The 13,145-nt window shown below is 42.5% G+C and overlaps 1 long non-coding RNA gene across 1 annotated transcript; it reads right to left on the bottom strand.

Annotated features, from left to right (window-relative positions):
* Positions 1-410: 410 nt before the first annotated feature.
* On the bottom strand, positions 411-2,368 carry LOC123362008. Its single transcript, XR_006576313.1, has 3 exons — positions 2,209-2,368; positions 1,616-1,717; positions 411-1,116 (listed from the first exon to the last, which is right to left on the bottom strand). It is a non-coding gene; the product is annotated as an uncharacterized LOC123362008 (long non-coding RNA).
* Positions 2,369-13,145: the final 10,777 nt, after the last annotated feature.

Raw genomic sequence — 13,145 nt, 5'->3', positions numbered from 1 at the left:
GGATGTAAACAAACAATTGTGGCACTAACATGGCATTCACTCTGCTTGCATGTTATACATACTCCTTTCCCTCAACTCTCTATTTAGAGACTGTAAGGGCTTTGGGGCAGGGGCTGGCTCTTATTTGGTTTGCATGCCACCTAGCACAGCAAGACCTTGTTCTTAGCTGACCTCTAGGCATTACAAATGATAAAAATAATAAACTAATAAGTTATGTTGAACCTGTCTGTGACATGCCAAGGCAGATATACTAGATAGCAAAAAAGGTAACACACAAAATTAAAAACCATAAACAGTCAGAGCACAGCAATTAATTGAAAATTTATTTTAAACAAAAATTCTAAAAACTATTACAAAAAAGTTCTTTTCTCAGAAACTTCCCATCCAAAACATTATAAATTATGCTTGTTATTGAGCTGAAGTTCCAAGAACTTCAAATCAGTTTCACATCTTCCAGCAGCTAATGAAAATTGGCTGGGCGTAGACAAAACATTCTGCTGTTATCTCAGTGGACAGAAAAAACAAACAGAATTTTTTATTGCCTAATAATATCCCTACAAAACAATGTTTTTCTTTTTGAAAAAAGAAAAAAAAATAGACCGTGAGACTGTGGTACAGGAAATAGATCAAGTCATTTTGTCATTCCTATTTGAGATATGTGGGTAAAAAATATCCTTAACACTGTATCCAAACAATTAAACTTGCTTTTCATGGATCATACAGCCAGCTGGGTATGTGCATAGCTAATAGCAACTAAACTTGATCTGCACCATTGTTGAAATGATAGTATAAATAATGGAAAACCATGAACTTGGTATCTAATCAGCATCTAAACTAATTGTTAAAATACAGTACATGGCTTATGCAAAAAAACATTGGAATGAAGTCATCCCGGGGGCGGGGGAGTGTTGGTTGGCCAGGTGGAGACAGGACCATGCACCAATTCCCATCAGCCATGAACGCTAACTTGAAGGGCTGGGAGTCCACTGCCCCCTAAAGCATTTTGCTTTGCCTCCAGTGATGCAATGTCCTTCCATAATCCACTCCCATGAATGTGGCAAGTTAGTCTTTAAAGGCTCAATTTAAGTGCTGTTTCAAAGGGAGATATTCATGAACCTGTAACAGATAAAATATATGGGGGAAATCATCAAAAGCACTTAAGAGCTCAAATCCCATTGACTTTCAGCGAGACTTCATCTTCAGTTCCTGATTTATTTTTGAAAATGGAATGTAGGCTCTTAAGTGACTTAGGCATTTTTGAAAATGTTACCTATAGAATGCAGTTTTCAGACGGCCTGAGCCGTATAGCTCCCCACTGAAGACATTAACCCCAGATCCTGAAAGGTATGTAGGCATCTAACTCCCTGGTTATAAGGCACCTAAATACCCTGAGGATCTGGACCTTTGTGCTTAGTTTTCTCTATACATCAAGGAATGATATCACCACAATAGTGCTGTTCTTTTCATTTGGGTCACACATGACATCATTCAGAATTATAACATGACCTCTGAGAGACTGTGGGCTCAAAAACCCACAGGACGACATTAAAACACAAGCTGAGTAAATGCAAGTGGATCAGAGAGACAAAATATTATTGTAACAAAGTGCCCTCACCTCTCACAAGCACCCTCTGGCTGAGTGTGTGCACCTGCATTCTCTCACACACTTTGTGGTAGGTCTTTGGTGACTCAACCCTCCGGCCAAGTCAGACACCATCTATGTGTGAAATAAAAACAAAGCTAACCCCATTCTGGGGTATAAATTCAACAGGTGACCTATCGCAGTACGCTTTGTAAGGGCCCTCAATCAGCAGCCTTATCTCTCAGCTTGCTCCTCAATCAGTCCAGCATGGCCTATCACAGTACCCTAGCTTAAACTGTCTCAGCCCCTTCTAGGCTCTCTCAAATTGTCCCTGCTCTTTGAGCAGTCCTGGCCCTGCTATAGAGCACATCCCCACCAGGCCTCCCTCCATGGAGATTCTTTACCTCTCTGGCCCACATTATTTGGCTTGGCCACTAAAAAAAATTCAGTTTCCTTGTAGGGCATATCAAAGTCCAGACCACTTTCACAGTGGCGGGGGGGGGGGGGAGGAAGGGCAGGGACCCCATAGATAGCAGCCATCCACCATGTCCATTTAAATAAACTGTGTTGCTGCTACAATTCTCTGGGTCACTTCCCCATAGTTCTAGTACCTTCTTCATCCTTACCTCAAGGCCTTGTCCTGGTGGAGTCCCAGCCCAGGGCACCCACTCTCCTCCAGCTCTGGCAAGAAACTTCACATTTCTGGCCTTGCAGCTTTTCTTATACAAGCCCACTGGGCCCTGATTGGCTGCCTCCCAGACTGCCACTCTAGGCAGCTTGGAGGACCTCTCTTCTGCCCTTTTCTGAGGCAGGGTGTGGCAAGGCCACAGGGCCTCCAGCAGGGGGCCTCAGGGCCTAGTCCACCCCATCACAATTATATTTGTTAATTCTATCTTTAAACATCAGATAATAAAGGTGTGGACCTTTCTTAAATTTTCTTACGAGTAAATGGCTCTCCAAACCATTTGGACATGCACAAAAAGACAATCTTTCTGCTTCCTCCAGCAATGCCCTTTCTCCCAGGCAGCTGTTGAGGCAAATCAATCTTACATACCTATTCAGCCCCCATTACTGTAGTATCAGAGAGCCTCAGAATCTTCAGTGTATTTATATCACCCCTGTGAAGTAGGGCATTACTATCTCTGACAGATGGGGAACTGAGTCACAGATGGATTAAATGATGTACCCATCGTCACACAGAAACAGGGAATTGTGGTAAAGCAGGGAACTGAGCCTAGGTCTCGCAAGATGCATAGACCATTTTATGTACTGCTACTTGGTTATTGTGTCGATGACCATTGCTAGATGCTGTATGTTTATGTTTGTACTTGTAATTGACACTGCTGCTGGTCCAAGTACAGCAAACTTGCATTTTTCTTTTTTAAACTTCTTGTGTAGGGTGGCTTGTTCTTGTCACAATGGTCTCCTCTTTCTTCTCACTCCACTATCCCTCATTGTGTCCCTGGGGATGGGGCCACTACTTGATAGCTATTCACCCCCTTCTTCCAAGTCCTTTCCCAAAAATTCCATAGGACATGCTTGCTCACTCGCTGTGTTGGTGGTCTCCCATCTTCTTTGTGCAGCTCCAGTTCTGCAGTGTGTCTGGAGGGCTTTTAGGAGGGCTTTTAGTAGGGCTCCCCTCCCCACCACAGCAGCTAACCCTGCCTGGGGAGACTCCCCCCCGCCGCCACAGTAGCTAACCCTGCCTGGAGAGACTCTCCCCCCCCCGCAGCTAACCCTGCCTGGGGAGACTCCCTCCACCCCCACGGCAGCTAACCCTGCCTGGGGAGACTCTCCCCACCACGGCAGCTAACCCTGCCTGGGGAGACTCTCCCCAGCTCGGCTCGGCTCCACCTCCTCCACTGAGCACGCCAGCGCTGCTCTAATTCTCCTCCCCGCCCAGGGCGCTGATTGGAGGAGACAGAGCAGGGGCTGTGTGCTCAGTGGAGGAGCCAGAGTTGAGGTGAGCTGGAGCGGGGAGCGGTTCCCCTGTGCGCCCTCCCCCCGTTACTGCGGGCGGCCCTCCCCGTGCCCCCCTGCCCCAGCTCACCTCCGCTCCACCTCCTCGCCTGAGGGGGCTTTTAGGCGCCCCCAACCACTAGGTGCCCTAGGCGGCCGCCTAGTTTGCCTAAATGGTTGCACCGGCCCTGCATGCCTGTGGCTCCTATTTGTATGTGCGTGTTGGGGAGGTGAAAGAGCGGTTTGCTATGGGGTAAGTCCTTCTGGAAGTGCAAAGATGCAGTCTTTGATTTCCAAGCACTCTTCTTGCTGGGGCAGAAACAAAGAAGCCCAGGACAAAGAAGTAACAGGCTGCAGCTATAAAGAGTAGTAGGACATTTGGCTACCTCATTTCTGTGCATAGTTCTGCTCAGAATACAGAATTTTTCTGGACACCAATGTGCTCATCAGCAAGATACTCCATGGTACCAGAAGTAGAAGGTACAGTGTACTGGATGAGAGAGGTAACATTGCAATGGTTGCTACAGAGCTTGTGCAACTACAAGTAACTTCTCCACCAGCCCTGAGAACCAGGGGAAAATGCTGAATATGCCTGAAAAATGTTCAAACAGCAATTTGAACTGTATATGAAAGCCACATGGGCAAATAAACTGGAGAATGAGCAAAAGATTACTCTGCTTCTAATAGCAGCAGGCACAGAAGCCCTAGATGTCTACAATACATTCCATAAGGATGATGGAGGGGAAAGAGAGGAAAGCTTTACAGAAATAATGTAAATGTTTGAGTAGTATTATCAGAGGGATAGTCATGTTAGTCTGGATCTGTAAAAAGCAACAAAGAGTCCTGTGGCACCTTATAGACTAACAGCTGTATTGGAGCATGAGCTTTCGTGGGTGAATACCCACTTCGTCAGATTATTGTGTCCCTAGAAAAAATGTTACTTATGAAAAATACACATTCAGGGGAACACAGAGTGAAGGGGAAAGAGAGCACTTTGTCACAGACTTAAAACTAAAAAGTCAGTCCTGCGAATATGGAATACTAGAAGACACTCTCATTAAAGACCAGAATATCAAAAAAGTCCAAGAACAGTTTTTAAGGGAGATGGATCTGACACCAGAAAGGCAATATGTATGTGACAAGCAGCAGAACAAACAGGAAAACATAATCCTAACTTTGGAAAACATAATCCAAACTATACATATACAATAATGGGTTCTAAATTAGCTGTTACCACTCAAGAAAGAGATCTTGGCGTCATTGTGAATAGTTCTCTGAAATCATCCACTCAATGTGCAGCGGCAGTCAAAAAAGCGAACAGAATGTTGGGAATCATCAAGAAAGGGATAGATAATAAGACAGAAAATATCATTTTGCCTCTATATAAATCCATGGTACGCCCATACCTTGAATACTGCGTGCAGATGTGGTCGCCCCATCTCAAAAAAGATATATTGGAATTGGAAAAGGTTCAGAAAAGGGCAACAAAAATGATTAGGGGTATAGAACAGCTTCCATATGAGGAGAGATTAATAAGACTGGGACTTTTCATCTTGGAAAAGAAGCGACTAAGGGGGAATATGATAGAGTTCTATAAAATCATGAGTCGTATAGAGAAAGTAAATAAGGAAGTGTTATTTACTCTTTCTCATAATACAAGAACAAGGGGCCACCAAATGAAATTAATAGGTAGCAAGTTTAAAACAAACACAAGAAAGTATTTTTTCACGCAACGCACTGTCAACCTCTGGAACTCCTTGCCAGAGAGTATTGTGAGAGCCAATACTATAACAGGGTTCAAAAGGGTGCTAGATCGATTCATGGAAGATAGGTCCATCAATGGCTATTAGCCAGGATGAGCAGGAATGGTGTCCCTAGCCTCTGTTTGCCAGAAGCTGGGATTGGGTGACAAGGCATGGATCACTAGATGATAACCTGCCTGTTCATTCCCTTTGGGGCACCTGCCATTGGCCACTGTCAGAGGACAGGATACTGGGCTAGATGGACCTTTGGTCTGACCCAATATGGCCGTTCTTATGTTCTAACACAAATAAAAAGCCTAGATAAAGGCACAGAACACATGACTCTAAGTACTATAGCTACATCATCAATGGAAAAGTTCACAGAAATTAAATTGTCCGAGGACAGAAACATGGAAAAACAGGACACCCATGCCAGTGATCTGGCAACCAGCATGAGTATAGGAAATGCCCAGTGTGACTCTGTATGGAATCTGGGGGACACGTGAGGATATTATGAATATCAATATTGTAAAATTGTAATGAGTTATGCCAGATAGGCCATGGAAGGTATCTGCAAAAATATTATAATTTGCTAGATATGATAATCTCATGTATGTGTTTGTACCACCTTTGTATTATGCATTATAGATATGTATGTATGTCTGTATTTCAAACTTGTGCTATGCTTATGGGTGACACCCCCAGACAGTTTGGCATCAGCACTGCCTAGCCTGCTTGATGGCTCATTAAGGACCATCAGCTATACAAATGACTCATTGAGAAAAGGCAGATACACCTTATGACTCAACTAGGCATGCAGGGGCATACCTATGGACAGAACTCTAAGGCTTTCAAGCCATGTGCTTGGCAGCTTGTGTTTGAAAAAAAAGGAAGCACAGGCCGCATGGCAAAAGACTATAAAAGGCAGCTGCATCTTCTCCATTTTGTCTTCAATCCTGCGTCTTACCTCTGGAGGAACTTTGCTATAACTGAAGCTCTGATCAAAGGACTAAATGACTCATCCAAGCTGTGGATGTGTTCCAGAGAGACTTTCAAGCCAGTAAACTCACCAGTTCTGCTAGGAACCTGATATATGGACTTTGGAATCTTTGTATGTATGTGACTGTTTTACCATTTAACATCTCTCTTCTTGTTCTTTCTTTTTTCTTTATAATAAACCTTTAGTTTTAGACACTAAAGGATTGGGTGGCAGCATGGTATTTTCGGTGAGATCCAAACCTATACTGATCTGGTAATGTGGCTGACTCTTTGGGGCCAGAAGAACATTTTGTATATGCAAGCAGAGTTTTTTAAATAACTTCTCACTGTACTGGACCCGGGTGCTTTTTGGGAGCCAGAGAACTGGAATGCAATAAAGGGGGCTGTGTGATTTCTTTCTTTTTTTTTTTTTTTTTTTGCTTCTTGATAACCAGTGTGGGGGACCAGAAGCACAGTTTCTGACTGGTTGGGGACTTTAACTTCAATGTCACCCACCATTCTTGGGAGATTTACTCTCCCTTTTGCAGACTTGGCATTTCCAGTGAGGGCTGCCCCGGGCACCACTGGTCACACCCAGCAGTCGGAAAAATATGTAGAAACTGTAATAAACCCAACCATTATGCTAAAATTTGCAGAGAAAGCAGAAAAGTGCATGTATTAAGTGCAGAAAGGAATTCCTCCGGTGAAAAGAAATAGCTGTTCTTAAGCATAATAATGGAGGTGACATCATTGATGACATCATTTAAAAGATGGGCTAATTAAAATGGGAGATATGTGACATACAAGACAGACACAGGGGCACAAGTGAAACTGAAATAGAGTGATGTAACTGAACAGAAACTGAAAAAGAGAGATGGAAGGAGCATATAAAAGTGCTGATGAAGGACTATAATGGAGGAATAATCACTGTGTTGGGAGAATGCACACTGGCACTTAAAGACAAAGGGAAAATGAGAAGACAAAAGTTTGTGGTGGTACACAGAAGCAAGCAACCAGTCTTGTGCCTATACACGTGAGGTGCTTGGTCTTGTTAAGAGGATGTATGCCATAGAGAGACAGAAAGACAACACAGAACAAGATACGAAAGTATTAACATCACATGAAGACATATTCACAAGAAATGGCTGCCTCCCAGAAACATAGAAGATACAGTTAAAAGAAGATACAGAACCTGTGGTATATGTGACAAAAGAAGTTCCACGAGCCTTAAGAAAGAGGCTAGAAGAAGAGCTGAAAAATATGACAGCAAATGGTATCATTCGGAGAACTGACAAACCAATAGATTGGCTTCACTCCTTATTAATCATAGAGAAAAAAGAAGGGAGACAATAGCTGTATATGGACTCTAAGGAGCTAGAAAAAAACAAAAAAACAGAACACTGCCACTTGCCTGCAAGAAGAGAACTGTTGTCTGAAATGTAAGGAGCCAAATTCTTCAACATATTAGATTCATCGATTGGATTTTGGCAGTTCCCCTTGGACAGTGAGACCTCCAAGATCTGTACTTTCAAAACACCATTTGGCAGATACGTGCTTCCTTAGACAGCCTTTTGGAATATGTTGAGCTCCAGAAATTTCACTGTATGAGCCAAATGCTAGGGGGACTAGGAGGTGTGAAAGTGTACATTGATGACATCATAATTTGGGGCAGTTATTGAAAATCAGGAGCAACTGAAGAAAGTACTGGAAATTGCGAGAGCTAATAACCTTAAACTGAATAAGGCCAAATGTAATTGTCAAACAATGGAAATTACATACTTGGGAGAGAGAATGACCTCCAAGGAAATCTTGCACAATGAATCAAAGATTCAAGCAATACTGAACATGCCAAGACCTGAAGATAAAAAGGGAATTCAAAGGCTGCTAGTCAAGTTGAATTACATCAGCAAATTCAGACCTAACTATATACCATTTGCACAACTCACTTAAGACATCTCCTCCATGAGGTCACTGAATGGGCATGGATGCTGGAGCATAAAAGCGAGTTCAGTGAGTTCAAGGACATTCTGACATCATCTCCAGTGCTGCTATTTTTTGACCAACATTGCCAGTCTCATATGCAGCTAGGGCTAGAACAGCTGCAGAGACGACGTATGCACAAATTGAAAATGAGACCAAGGTCTGGCATATGGATATACAATTTTTATGACTTTTTCTATGGTCATAGCTTCAAAGCAGAACACAAAACACTGATTGCAATACACTGAAAGGGACTTGGAGAAGCACCACCCATGACACAGAAACTACTTTTGAAAATACAGAAGTATTGCATGACCCTGGAGTTCCAACCTGGATGCCACTTAGTAATGGCCGACATACTCTCAAGACCATATGCTCCATCTAACAATACACAGCCCGATGATCTGGAACAAGCAGTAAACATACATGTGAGCATGATAAAAATGTCACATGCTGTATATCTCTAGGCATATGGGACGAATTGGAGACAGAAACAGTTAAAGATGAAATGCTGCAAGCACTGATACAAGTGATAGGTAAGGGGAGGGAGGGAATCAACACTTCCCACCAGCTTATTCCCATTATAAAAATGAACTTTCAGTGATCTTAGGAGTGCTCTTGAAGGGAACACAGATCATGGTTCCCACAGTGATAAAAAGGAAAATATTGAAACAAATATACGCAGAGCACCTGGAAATGACCACATCAAAAAGAAGAGCTGGAGAATTTGTATTCTGGCAACAGATGAATAGTGACATCAAAGAAATGATGAGCAAGTGTGGAAGATGTCAGAAGTACAGATTCCCAGCAGAAAGAACCAATGAGACCACATGAACAGTTTGCAATTCCATGGGACAAAGTCAGAACTGAGCTGTTCAATCTGGGAAGACACAATCACCTGATTAGAGTGGATGACTTTACCAATTTCCCAGAAGTAGGAGGGGACAGGGAGGAAAAGACTGGGGAACTACAATCAAACCAAATATTACAATAAAAGAGCAAGACTTATTTCACAGATTTAAAAAAATATATATGGTGAGAATATGGTAAGATGGACAATGAGTAGTCAAAGTCAGAGAAGACTCGCCTTGCTCACATTCAGTGATCACAGAGGAAGGTAAAATCTAAGCATCTGTTCAAGATACCTGACAACTTGGCCAAGAGAAGTGATAGCAGATATACAAGCTGAAAAAAATTCACAGACTGACCCTGTTATTGACTATGAGACTGAACAGTCTGTACCAGACAAGGATTTGACTAAAGAGGGTTTGCAATACTGCAGATCAGGAAGATTGCTGAAATGCCCTAAGAGATTGATCAAGACACATTCGGGCGGTGTTTAAGAAACTTGAAGAGTTAAGTCAGTTCTTGTATTTTTAAAAGTTTGATAGTTTAATTTAATAGCATTTTAGTTTAGTCAAAAAAATTATAAAAGGGAAGATGTGCTATGGAATAAGTCGTCCAATACATGTAGAGATGCCATACTTCCCGTACACTCTAGATACACTCTTTGGTTTCTGGGAACACTTCCATCCTGCTGGGGCAGAAACAAAGAAGCCCAGGACAGGGCAGTTGCAGGCTGCAGCTACACTGAGTAGAATGTTTTATTACTGTACCTCAATTCTGCACATAGTTCTGGTCATAATAAAGAGTTTATCATGACACTGGTGTGCTCATCATTAAGATATTACAACTGGTATCTCTAAGCCCTTTTGAAAGGGTCAGATGTGTGATCAGGCCCTTGACCATCTCTATGTTGCCCCGTTTCCCCCCCACTCACGTGGGTTCACAGAACCCTAAGGAGTCAGTTATGGGGGGGGAGGGCACAAAAACCTTCATTTAGCCATTTTTAGCAGCATGGGATTTGGGATTTTTTTTGGCTTTCATGTTTTAAAGCCTTAGGGTAGAGCGCCTTAAATAAGGTGCCTGAAAGCAAAAGTTCTGTGTGCATCAAATTATTTGGCAATCCTTACCAATTGCTGTAAATGGGATTCTGTTTCCTTGATGATTTCATTGATCCATTTATATAACACACACTTTAAAGTTGTTTTATTTCCTGCTTGTTCAGCTCTGGCTTTAATGCAGGGATACAGCAATCTAATGAGAGCACACTTAGAACAAACCCAAGACAGCAACCTTTCTGGTAACTCTGTGAGAACAAAACACCCAAATTATACTTACCGGGATACCAGAGAAATGAGTTACTCATGCACACTTTGGTAGCATCTGTGCACCAAGGCCAGGCATATGCAATGTAGCTTTAGTCAGCCAGCAGTTTCACCTGTGGACAGAGTTCTGTGGGAGCATGAATGAATTAAAGCTAGAGCATAACATTCCCCTGCAACGATTGTGTGGGTGGGTGGAGAGCAGAGCTGTATTTTTCTCTCTCCAGTATTTCTAAGATACTTGAGTGTGCAGTGGCTGAGTGGAGGTTCCCCACTTCATTCCGCCTGCCCACAGGAGATGCAAGCTGAATAGCTCAGACAGCTGAGTAGAAGCACACCCAGCAGGGACAGTTTTATAAACAAGCAAAATATGCTTCCCCCGGAGCCTTGAGGAGGACACCAGTGGGTGTTGAAGCCCTCACAGAACATTTTTAATGCAATAGAACATGATGACCTTTCTATAGGGAATTTTAAAAAATCATCCTATAAAACATGATAGAAAATTACATCTCTGCAATAGAACTCTGTAGAAAGATCATTCATGATTAAATTCTATATAGTTTTTAAAGAGTAATTTCTGTTGGAATCCAGTAAATTTCTATAGAACCCTGTTGGTTTAATTCCTATTCAGTTCTATAGGGTGAGGAGGGTCTGGCTCAACCCCCCTGGAGCTGATCTCACTCCCTTGAGCTGGCAGAGTTCCACCTGGTATGCTACCCACCATCTACCCCATGCCCAGGGAGTGCGAGTTGCAGCATTCTGCCAGTATACACAAAGGGCAGGGGGGAGAGAAAGTCTCCCATCGCCTTCTTTCCCCCACCGTACTCTAACAATGTCAAGCCTGAATTTATTCAAAATGGTTTCAAAAAGACAATTGTCATGGAAATTAGTTAATAGAGGGGACCATTGGGATCATCTAATTTGACCTTCTGCATAACACAGGCCATGGAATGTCACGCAGTAATTTCTGTACCAAGCATCTCTAAGCAGTGTTTGTACTGAGCATTTTATTGCCAGAGTGTTTCATGAGATAGCTGGAAACAAAGAACAAACATTAAAGGAATATTTACGTCAGCAATGATCACTGCAGCGTTGAGTCTTCACATTGCAGAGCGTAGCTAACAGCCACGAGAGAGCCCTTCATAGAGATGAGCCTGACCTGAAAAATTCTGATCTGGATATCACAAGTCTCCAAGTTCAGGATGCTTTGGATCTAGAATTTCAGTTCAGCGTATTCAAGAGATGGGAGTCAGCTGCAAAACTAAGACCCAGGTTTGGATATTGAACCTTTTCAAGGGGTTCAGGTTATCCCCCTTTCTAATATCTAAAAGATCTAAAAATGATCTGTACTTCCCACCTTAGGCAAACTCTGAGTTGGGCAAGAGAGGGATTTTCACAAATACATTAAGAAAAAAATCCAATCTTTATCTCTAATTCATGTTCTAGATAAGTAAGTTACATTATTTAAGGATCTCAGTGTAGCTCTTCAGTATGGAAATTCTGTGTGTTCAAGCAAAAGGTATTTGTTTTTCATTGAATGCTTATCTTGTTCAAAATGATGGATTTGTGCAAAGGGCAGCTGCAATGGCTGCTGGATGGGTTTTCTGCCTTTAACTCATTTCTGTCTAACTTCCGCAACCTTAATTATGATTAACTATGTGATTTATGCCTTACGTAAGTACGTAAATCTCTTCTGACAGTTTCACGATCAGCTGCAGGATCAAGAAGGAACCTCATCTGTTGGCTTATTGTGAGTAAAATAAATCATGAATGGTCTAAAGGTCTGATTTAAAATAGTTGGAGCCAACTCATGCTGGGCAGAAACATAAAAACTTCACAATGTTTAAAAAGGTTGCTGGTTATTTCAAAACAAAAATCAAATGAAAGGGTTTACAAAACAAAAGGACCCAGGTAACTGACATCGTGTAACAGCTCGATAACATGCTACTGTTCAGATAACATGCTACTGTTTGGATTCCAGTGAAAATGAAACAGAATAGTTTGATTCTTGATGTATAATGAGTTGGAGGGGGGAATGAAAAATACTGTACTTTATACGTCTTTGTGGAGTACATAAGATGGTTAATGGCATCATGTGAAAATTAACAGGCACGTACAATTTTGGAAAGATGGTCCCCCAGAATGCAGAAAACAGTGGAGCATAAAGATAGCTAGAAAAGAAGTGTTGTCTTGTTTAAGGCACTATCCTGGAACACAAGAGATCTGTGTTCAACTCTTGGCTCTGCCACAGACATCCTGTGCACATTAGGAAGATACTTACATGCTGATTCAGTATGATTACAGTGTGATCACATATAAGAAATGCATAGGGCAATAGAATGTGCAAGTGAGGCTAGATCAGAGGAAGAATTCATGAGATAAGTGGATTTTGAGAGAGAGAGAGGATGCTAGTTGAACAAGTAGTGAGGGATATGTGCCAAACAACGCTCTCAGACGTGCAAGCTGCTCTGCACAGAATAATCCCTGCATCCATGCAGAGCCGCATTGAAGTTAAACTCCAGTGTGTGGACTTGAGGGTCTGCCTGTGCCAAACAGAATGGGGGCCACTGAGGGGAGTTAAATGGGGGTATACTAGCCCTTTAAGGCTAGAGGGGGAAGTCTTGGTGTGCAGGGGGAAGGGCAGTCTACCCCACTGCAGGAGTCCCCCCCCCACCCATCACCTGTCTTTTCCCCAAGGCTCCTTTCCTTTTCTCCCTATGACTGAAGGAGTGTTAATGG

This window comes from Mauremys mutica, chromosome 1, assembly GCF_020497125.1.
Source record: "Mauremys mutica isolate MM-2020 ecotype Southern chromosome 1, ASM2049712v1, whole genome shotgun sequence".
NCBI lineage: Eukaryota > Metazoa > Chordata > Testudines > Geoemydidae > Mauremys > Mauremys mutica.
This window is presented reverse-complemented; position numbering and strand designations above follow the sequence as displayed.